Source organism: Empidonax traillii, unplaced genomic scaffold (assembly GCF_003031625.1).
Source record: "Empidonax traillii isolate 1590-97213 ecotype Southwest subspecies unplaced genomic scaffold, ASM303162v1 scaffold2027:size124867, whole genome shotgun sequence".
Classification (NCBI taxonomy): Eukaryota; Metazoa; Chordata; class Aves; order Passeriformes; family Tyrannidae; genus Empidonax; species Empidonax traillii.
Window position 1 is genome coordinate 61,156 of NW_020957220.1, and position 10,229 is coordinate 71,384.

At 37.5% G+C, this 10,229-nt stretch overlaps 1 long non-coding RNA gene across 1 annotated transcript; it reads left to right on the top strand.

Annotated features, from left to right (window-relative positions):
* The first annotated feature begins 767 nt into the window (after window positions 1–767).
* On the top strand, window positions 768–8,628 carry LOC114071445. The gene is made up of 5 exons (XR_003574037.1): window positions 768–881; window positions 1,445–1,530; window positions 4,684–5,141; window positions 6,508–6,600; window positions 8,337–8,628. It is a non-coding gene; the product is annotated as an uncharacterized LOC114071445 (long non-coding RNA).
* Window positions 8,629–10,229: the final 1,601 nt, after the last annotated feature.

Consider the following 10,229-nt stretch of genomic DNA (forward strand, 5'->3'; position numbering starts at 1 on the left):
GCACAGGAGGAGGAACTTCTTTGCTCTGCAGTGAGCCAGCACTGCCCAGGCTGCCCAGGGAGGGGCTGGAGTCTCCTCCCTGGGGATATTGCAGAGCCCTCTGGACACAATCCTGTGCCATGTGCTCTGGGCTGGCCCTGCTGGAGCAGGGAGGTGGCACCAGTGACCCACTGGGGGCCCTTCCAGCCTCCCTGCCCTCTGCCTCCTGCCCTGCCTCCCAAACAACCAGGACAAGAAGAGTAGCAGAAGAAGTATAGTCTCGATGTAGATTAGATCCCCATTTTGTGAAACTTGAAAGGGATTTTTTTCTCAGTGTGTGTTGTATTTATGGAGACAAGGTTTTCAACACAGATAGCAAATCACCTCTGAAGTTAAAGTAGGATATCTGTGGGCTGTTAAAACACAACTTTTAAATATCTTTTTCCTGTGGTTGGTATAAGTGGTTAATCCAGAGGGCTTTGAAGTGAAAGAAATTTCAAACTAGTTTTCCACTGATTTTGTACAAACTTCTAGAAACTTTTGTTCAAAATTGTCTTCCAGAGTTTGTATTTAGTCATTCACCTACCTGTCAGTGACTGTCAGGGCTGTACAGATCACACTTGTAAATATGGCTTATTCTCTCCGTAATTCTACCAACGTTTTTGTGTAGAGCATTAATAGAAGTAATTTGCTGCACACGAACAAGCATTTGTTGTACTTTATTTTCTCTTTGGTTTAGAAATAAATCGCTCAGAAATGTTGCTATCTGTATACTGTTAGCAAGGAAAATAAAGTTCAAAATTTTAACTACCATAATCACGTTAAGTTTGCACTTAGACTCAAAGGAGACAAAATAGAAGAAAAGGATGATGGAATTTCATCTGATCTTCTCTTAGCACCAGGTGAGAAAAATCAATGTAAGGAAGACATAGGGAGGAAATGGAAAGTGTTGAAAAATAAATGAGGGCATTTCACCTGGTGGTGAATATGCTACAACCAAAGAAAATTAACCATTAGAGATGAAAAATATAACATTGGATAGAGAGGTTTATACATGTAAAATATCTGGACCAAAGGTGAAGTAGAAATATTTAGGAGTAAAGTCAGCTAGCTGTAAAAACACCTGATAAAAAAAATATAAAGGTGGACAATAAAAAGAACAGTGCTGGAGGTTAAGATAAATAAAATACGTTGAAGTGCCAAAAAGAAGAAGGTGATGTTGAAGAGGACTGTAAGACACTTTAAAAATAGTTCAGAAGCACCTTTCATATGAAACCTGTGCAGTAAAAAATAATACATCAAACCAATATATACTGCTGAAAACTCAAGCCTGAGCTTGTAACCGAACATGTGCAAATATGAGAATTCCTATTTCACTTTACAAGTGCCTGAGTCCTCCCATCTGCCAAGGGAGGATAAAATAAACTCAAATAAACTTTTACAGTTGTTTATTCCACCCATTCAGCAGGATGACACTCCCAGGAAGAACTGGAATGAAGCAGGAACAAGCAGATACCATTGGGAAGTTGTTTGTTTGCGTCATCATTTGCAGTGAGTGATTAAAATCAGATGTAAGATTATGTATATTGTTGCTGAGTCAACTAAGATTTAATCAGGTCCTTTCTTGTGGAACAGTTTGTAGTGGTTAATGGGGAGTTCCACCTTTCATCTGACTGTGTTTTAGTGTTCAACTTGAGGTGAAAAACTTCAGTTTTGCTCTGAAATGGATTAGAGTTGCTTGTGTGTGCAGCCACTGTGTGGAAACCAATGCAGTAGACATAATTATGATATCAAAATATATGAGGATAGAAAAATAGATAGATAGATTGAAATTAGGGTAGCCATAAAAGGGTCAGCTTCGTACAGAAAGTATTCCCTTTTTTCTCACTATTTTGCAAATTCCATCATTTTAGTATCATGTTAAAAAAATTAATCATGAAAGTGTAGTTGCTTACCTTTCTTTTTTATTGGTTTCAATAATCCAGGGCAAAATATAATAACAAATCAATGTTCTAAATAGCCATAGAAATTGGAATTTTTTTCCCAAACAGGGATGGTTATATTCCAAAGGTACAGTGCACTCAGTAAGACTGATGGTGATAAAATAGAGGGTGACAAAAGAGAGAACAGGAATTTCAGTGAAATATTTATATGCGGGTAGAGAGAGAAATATAATAGTTTATATCACATAGTATCATTTGTGCTCCATTTTTTTGTTGAAATGCATCATTTACTGCTTTTATTTTCCCACTAAACATTGGTGTAGTCCAGGTTGGCAGAATTTTTCCACCTTTTTTTGCAGTTTTCAGTTTAAATTGTTTAGAATAAAAGAGAAGAAAGGCTATTAGGGAGGAAAATAATTGACAATATTTTGCAGTAATGAGATAAAACATTTGTGTTTTTTCCAGAAAAAAAGTCAAAAACACCATTTCCCAAGGGGAAAAAAAGTTATTGCCAAAAAAAAAGAAAGCGGTTTTTGTTAATTAAAATTTTACATAAGTTTAAGTGCTAAATAATCTTTAGTGGCTTAAACAGAATAGTACCAGGAAGAGTTGGTAAATGGCAAAGATTCCCCGTTTATGACTGTGAATAAAAACATTGCATTAATATTGTTTTTAAGATAGGTGGGGAGGGGTTGTTTGTTTATTTTAAACAAAGCAGTTGGCATCAGGTTTACCACTGTAGGATGTATGACCTTAAAAGTAAATTAAGGGCAGCTTCCATGTAAATATAGAGATTTAAGGAAGGTTTTGAGTGTCATCGGTTCTGATTGCCCTTGTTATTTTTTATTAATGACATTTCAGTAGCTGGCACTGGATACAGCTTTTCCTTGGATTCAGCAGTTTCATCCTAGTTCATTTCCTGCCTCTGAAACATTCCAGGATACTGCTCTGTTCAGATTCCCCTAACGTTTATAGCTCAGAATAAGAACATTCTATTGAGAGAAATTGGTTTATGTCTTTAAGGGAGACAGAAAAATGTCTTCCCAAATACCTGTCCCAAACTTCTCTCACCTATTCTCTCCATGAACACAAATTTGAAATTCTACTAGCTGTGCCAGCAGGATGCCTGGGAGCTCTGTGTACAAAACACACTTGCTTTGGTGGTTTTCTTTTCACCCTTCCTTTCTTATTTCTGCTTCTTAAATCTCATTATCACAGACCCATCCTCTGGCTTCTCCTCTGAGCTTTCCATTACGTTTTAGGAATCAAATTCATTGTTATCAATTGTGGGTGAAAGTGTGAGAAGACTGGATACAGTTCTCTGTTACTCTGCATGGGATTTGCTGTGCCACTCAGCAGAGTCTACATATGGTATATTTTATATATATATATACACTATGTAATATATAAATATATATTATAATATATTATTATATATATTTATATATTTGATTTACTATTCATACTTGAGTATGAAGAGCTGGTGGGAAAGGTCTTTCCCCAGAGCTTGGCTCACTCTGTTACAGCAATACAGACTAGATATGAAGTTTGTCTCTGGAGGTGCCCGAGGAAGGACCAGACGTGGCTCTCCGTGCTCTGGGCTGCTGGACAAGGTGGGGATCAGGCACAGGTTGGACTCAGTGGGCTGGGAGATCTTTTCCAACCTTAATGATTCTGTGATTCAGCAGATCCAGGGATTTGATGTGTGCCCATGTTACTGTCTCCTCTTTTGGTCTACAATACCAAATATAAGACAGAGAATTTTAGTGACCTGGATCAATGAAAGCACATTTAAGAGTAAAATCTCTTGAGTTAAAAAACTTTATTAAGACTCAACAAAAGTATAATACTCATAATCTTCAAAGCAGTGTCAAGTAGTTAATTTATTTAATTCTCTCTACTACTCCATGATAAGATTTCTCTGACAATAGATTTCTGATGTAGGTAGGTGCTTGAAATTCAAAGTAGCGGCTACATCAACAACTGTGAGCTTTGTTGCTGTCACTATAAACAAAGGAACTTGTCCTGTTCCTCCCCAAAGTACAGCTGCTGGAATCAGGGAGAAATAGCTGGAAATGTTTTCAAACAATGAGGACAGACATTGGTTGTTCATGTTTCTCAGTGTTAAATTTTTAGGGTTTTCTTCTCTTCTTTAGTAAAGAAGAATTGGTCTTTGGATTTGGGAGGTAGGCTTCCACAGACTCCAACTGCAAAGATCAAGGAATTAATGGAGGGAGGAAAGCACCCTCTGTTTGCTATCAGTCTGTCCTAACAGAAATGGGTTTGTTGGCAGTTTCAGTTAAACTGCATCTGCAAATGTCACATCTGTCCAGTGAAAGAAAGAGGAGTTCAACCATTTCACTTGGGCACGATTCATTAGCAAAGAAATCAAAGCCTTGTTTACATAGAAATGTGTATGAATCATGATATTGGATTGAGCATAGGAATTTTTATACATATACATATGTATTGCAGAGGGACTGAAGTGAATCTGAAATTCAAGCTCAGAGGGAAAAGAAAAGTATAACTTTATGCTATAATTAAAGTCCTAATAAAAACCAGACATATTGTTCTGGTATGCAGTAGTAGCCTGTTTTGCTTTGAAATCAAATGAATTGTTCTGTGCTATCCGTGTTATGTGATCACTAGACACTTGGGTTTGTTTTGATTACCACTCTGAAGGTAATTAGAGATAATCACCATGTCACAAACACAAGTCCCCAGTCCATCTGAGTAATCCTCTGTCTTTTTTGTCTCACAGGTGGGCTGAGGTCAAGTTTTCCTTCTCAGGAAGTTTTGCAGACCCACACAGTGTACAGCAAATAAATGCATGGAACAGGCACTTGCAGATGACAGCAGTTAAACAGTTAAAAAGAGACAGCTAAAACTCTCTGTGCATCCTATCAGCTCGTTTCCCTGCAGTGCCATTCCTCCCAAGTCCCCTCTTACGTCATGGGTTAATCCACTTGCAGTCTGTCACTGCAGCTCAGGCGATGAAATCTTTGGGGAATGGGCAGTTGCTGGAGCATATGCTGTCCATTCACAGTCCTTTACAGGCAACTGGAATACAGGCACCAATATGCCCAGATTGCTCTCACATGACAAGCTTATTTGGTGATCTGCAGAAAACAGTGGAATTACCATATAAAATACAATTACATAAATCAGGAATAAGCATATACTGTAAGGAATTATCCTAAATGGACTGGGAAGTTGTAGGTGAATATTTTTATACTGTAGGGAGTTACCCTGAATGGACTGGGAAATTGTAGGTGAATTTTTTTTTTGCTTTTATATAGAGGACACTCTCTCAGGGAGAGTTAAAGAGCAAAAGACTAAATAATCATGGAGCACTGAGTAAAGAGTTAAATAGGAATGTCACCGACATTTTAAATTACAACTTCTACCTCAGGCTGAAATGATCATTCATTCAACATTGTTAAACACCAAAATTATTAGGGATAAACAGTAAATCTTTCAAACAAAGCTCTTTAAATATATCTGAAGGTTGAGAGGCAACCAGGTGCCTGAATTTCCCTGTTGAAATGAGTTTATTGAATTTATTCCTGTTGTAATGTTGATAATGTTGCATCCCAGCTATCTTTGTGTGCTTGTAAATATGCAGGGGATCACAAAGCTTATTATGTTTGTTCACTCGAAAAATATGACATGCTTTAATTTACCTCTCAATAGGTAAGATTTAATGAAGGGACTACATTCCTTTTTTCCTCCTGGACCACTGTTTGTGCTACTGATGTCCCCTGCTATGTGTATTCTTTCTGTTCTTGTACCTCACTAAACAGATAGAGAAATTCCCATGGGATTTTAATACATGTTTAAAGTACTTAAAAAACTTGAGTGTTTACGTGCTGTCCATCCAGCTTTCTTATGCTTGTCTTCATGGTCAATGCAAATGACCTCCTGAAAATGGTTGAGATAGTTTGTTACTCACCACTTCAGTAAAAATAATAGAATATTTCAACTCTTTGGTAATAATTGTTTACCCTGGCCAAGTAAATTCCTAAGGCATTCTATAGAAAATAGAATATCTGCCTTCCAATGCATTTAATCCCCAGAAGTATTAGGACCTAATATGAGTGGTGGTTCTGTTCCACGTGAGAGGAATGCTGTTCCAGGGATAATTTGCTCCACAGAAATACTGAATGCAGCATAGGATCGTTCCTGTCTGGTTTATTCCTAAACAGATCTTTCAGCAGGAGAACCATACCAGGACAACTCTCCCAAAATGGATTCAAACACACATCTGAAACACTCCTGCCAGACCAGGGTTGTCTTTGCTCCACGGACCAACCCCATTAAAAGATAAAATCCTCCCTCCTGGAGCTCACACTCCCTGTTTCTGCCTGCAGAAGTGTCAGTCCCTACCTGGGAGTCGAGGCAGGCCCGTGTTATTCCAGCACTGAACTGTGAATTGTTTCCCATCTCCCACTCACACACCTGGGATCACCAGCCATGCTGGGGGAGCTGCAAAAACAACAAGCAGCAATTTGATTTCATTTGGAATATCTCAGCCTGGCAGAGCTGCTTTGCTAAGTAGTGGTCCATAACTTTGATGTTCTGTCAGGTTCTTGAGTTGCCAGCACTGGAGGATTCACTCTAGGAAAGACTTCATTGGAAAAACTGAATTTGGAAACAGGCTATTATGGCTAAAGAGTGGGTAAATGTTTGCTCCCACTTACTTAAATGTATCAATGTGTAATCTGGGTTTAATTAATTCTCAAATTGATAAATGGCTTTTTAGTTCCCTTTGTATACCTGTGACTTAGAGAATGTAAAATTTTGTCCCTTATGACCTCTAGATATGGATTAATGTAGTGACTTTTCATGTTATTTCAATGGAACTAAGATTTATACTCCAGTAACTTTAACACACTGCAGCATTTAATTAAACAGAACTGTTGTGGAGTTACATGCATTGTTTGTATGAACATAAACTAATGCCAATGCACTTATGAGTGCATTTTCTTGTGTGAGTTATACATAAAAGAACCACAGCTTTGCCCACAATGCATTATACTACTTGAGTCTTAGAAGATGTTTGACCCAGAGTCCCGTGGCTAAAGGGATGACATTTTTGTGATGTTTTTTGGTGCTTGCATGGTAGCATGAAGGATCTTTTCAAGTGCTGCATCTGCTTACAGCTTCCTGGTTCTGAACCAACTTTGAATCCAGCCTTCACAGTGCTCTACGACAGACTCATCCAAAAGTATTTGCAGAGGGTGCAGGGCATGGAACACCACGTACCTGCTCAGTCCTGAAGTCAGGGAAAAACACTACAGCACTTAGAACACAAGCAAACTGTTGTCTTCAGTATGTTTCTTCTTTATAAAAATCAGTGTGGGCAGCAGGCAAGGCAGGGGATTTTGACGTTTTAGTCCTGTAAAATTCCCCAAGTTCTAAATTCTGAATTGAATTTAAATCCTTCATGTGGTCTCTGGGACAAACTCTCCTTGCAGCTTCAAAAGGACAAAGGGGCTAACGATGCAGTAAACAACCTTGATTCTCTCTCTCTGTACAACCTTTTAATGACTGTCATTGCTTCAGCTTCAAGGGGTTGTGTGATCTAATTAGGGCAAATTGAATAAGACTGCTTTTATGCTAAAGCGTGAGAAAGTTAATTGAAATCAATCCATGTTTAGTGAAAATGCTGGAGACATCACTGATAATTTAAAGCAATTAAAAGATGTTGTCCTGAAGCAAGGCAGAAACATTAAATCTAAGAGTCTGTTAAAGAAAACTACCTAAAATATTTAAATTATATTATTCAGATAAGAGGGACTAGAGATAGCTGAAACAATTAGAAACTAGGAGACATAAAACCAGCAATGTAATCTTCTTTGAGCTATTCTTTAAGTCATTTGTTTTTTTAAAGTCATAGATCTTTTTAAGAATCCCATTTGTGACACTGGTGACCAAAGGTGTGCTAGTGGATTTGCAAATTTTTTGACTTGTAGATCTCCAGTTCTCAATGATGGAACATTGTGCTTTGAGAAAATTCAAATTGAAACACACTTTTCAGGTAAGTAGTAAATTTCTTGTTCAGAGGATGCAAAACATTGCATTTGGTAGATGTGAAGGTTAAAATCCAGTCTCTTGACTTTACCAAATTCCTGAATATGGCAGAGCAATTATGATGGTTTTCTGATCTCAAGTCCCTATATTCATCATAAAATCAGAGAATTTTGTAGAATTTCCGTTAAGGTTGGAAAAGACTTCCAAGATCCTCAAGTCCCACCTGCTGAGGGGTGAGAATTCAGAGCTGCACAATTCTGTGACATTCTCATTGAGAAGTTTTGTCTTAGCACAAGTAATAAGACAGAAGGTAAAGAATAGAATCAAAAAAACATTTGAAATATTGTCTGTAACACTCATATTGTTGTTGTCTACATTCAGCCTCTGGACCAGACATGATGGACCTGCCCCTGTTACCTCTCACCTCTAGCAGGGTCTGTGCAGCTCATTAAGAAGGTTTTAATGTGATGACATATGCTGGTAATACTGTACAGACATGGAAATGTATGAAAGATTAATTCTATAAAATATACCATAGCTGAAGACAGCTAAAATTAATCTGCCAAATACTAGTAATTGTCTTTTATGGTCTGTCACAGCTTGTACTTGCAGATTTGTATAAATCTCTGTGGAGGCAGTTTCTTCCTTAGCCAGAGTTAAGCATAGGGAGCTTTGAGAGGACTGATCCTGAGTCAACTACACAAAGGGTGTGTCTTGCCAAAGCTTCTTAAAACAAGGGCAAGGTAAGATCCTTGGGCTGAAGTACTTTTTTGCTTTATCCCCCCTTTTGAAACTTTTATTTTAAGAGAAAGCATGTTCTCATTCTCGTGAGTGTAGAAATTTTTTGTTTGAATAGTAAATACTTGGACTGTGCATTTCTGAAAGATACTCTTTATTCCTCTGTTCATCTATCAACTGGAGGTGGAAGCAATAATCTAATTCTTAGTCAAAAATTGGAAGCAAACTATTTTCTTTAATATCATCTGTTGATCTTCCATGATCTGTGAGCTGCATTATGGCAGAAAATTGTGCCAATCTTTTGGTCACTCTTTATTGATATTAAATGCTGAACTTTCTGTGTTTCTTTCTCAGAAAAACCTCCTTGTTCTGCTTCATACCATGAATATTGTGTTATCTCAGAGGATATGTCTGTTATTAGGCTGTACTACTGTGGTGTCTATAGTTCTAACTGTGGTGGATAATTTATGAACACAAAGTAATGATAAGAGAGAAAAAAAATATTTTCTCAACAGGGTAGTGAGAAGATAGAAGAAAATAAATATTTTACCCCAGAAAATGCATTGATTTATTAGGGTCATTCAGCAATTATGAATAATGTCAGGAAAAGAGACTGGAAAGCATCTGAAATTTGGTACCTTAATCATAAAATTTTTTCTCCTATAAAAATATTTCTGGTAAAAAAAAAAAAACAAAGACCAGAAAGCTGAAGTACCAACTCTACCCACAAAAAATCCTTGGGACTTCTGCACACATACAATGTATAGAACTTTAAAAGTCCTGTATTTTTAAATGTGCACCTTCTAGTAGCTCCAGAAACAAATTAAAAAAAAAAATTTCTCTTTCTAGAACTAAACTGAACATGGAAACTTAAGCTAAACTAGCATTCTACAAAAGATTTCGCTCAACTCTCTGGGTCGGGTGTCCTTTGAGAACTTTAAATAGTAGTCAGTGAAGTCTCAGTTTAGCTGAATTGGTTTTCCCTCATCGCTTCCTCTTAGTTATATATATCACTTCTAACAAGTTTAGTTTTCATCCACTTTTGTATTCCCCCCCAAACTCTCTCTGAAAATGCCAGGCCTCATTTCCTCTGCAAGATGTTTAATCAAAACTGACCCACAATTTGAAGCATGAATGCCCAGCATCTCATTATTAAGCACTGCCTGGGACATTTAAGAGTGCTCTAAGCTCAGCTGGGATGTGGTGACAGGATTCAGGAGGCCACTGATATTTAGTTTAGGTAATCATTTAGTGTAGGTAATATTTAGGTAATAATTGTTTTAGGTAATCATTTATCTATCCTTAGTATTTGGTATGAAAAAGCACATGGAAAAACATCCCAGTAGAGTTTTGTATCAGCAGGAAATTCTTGATCTATATGACCTTGGCCTAATTTGAAACTTCAAGAAATTGAGTAAGAGCCAGCCCAAAGAAAGGGCTTCTGAGTTAATTCACCTTCCCTGCTTCTGGACTTCTCAAGGGTTTCACTGCAAGGACACTTGCCACTTAGTTCATGAATTTTTTAGCCACCTCTCA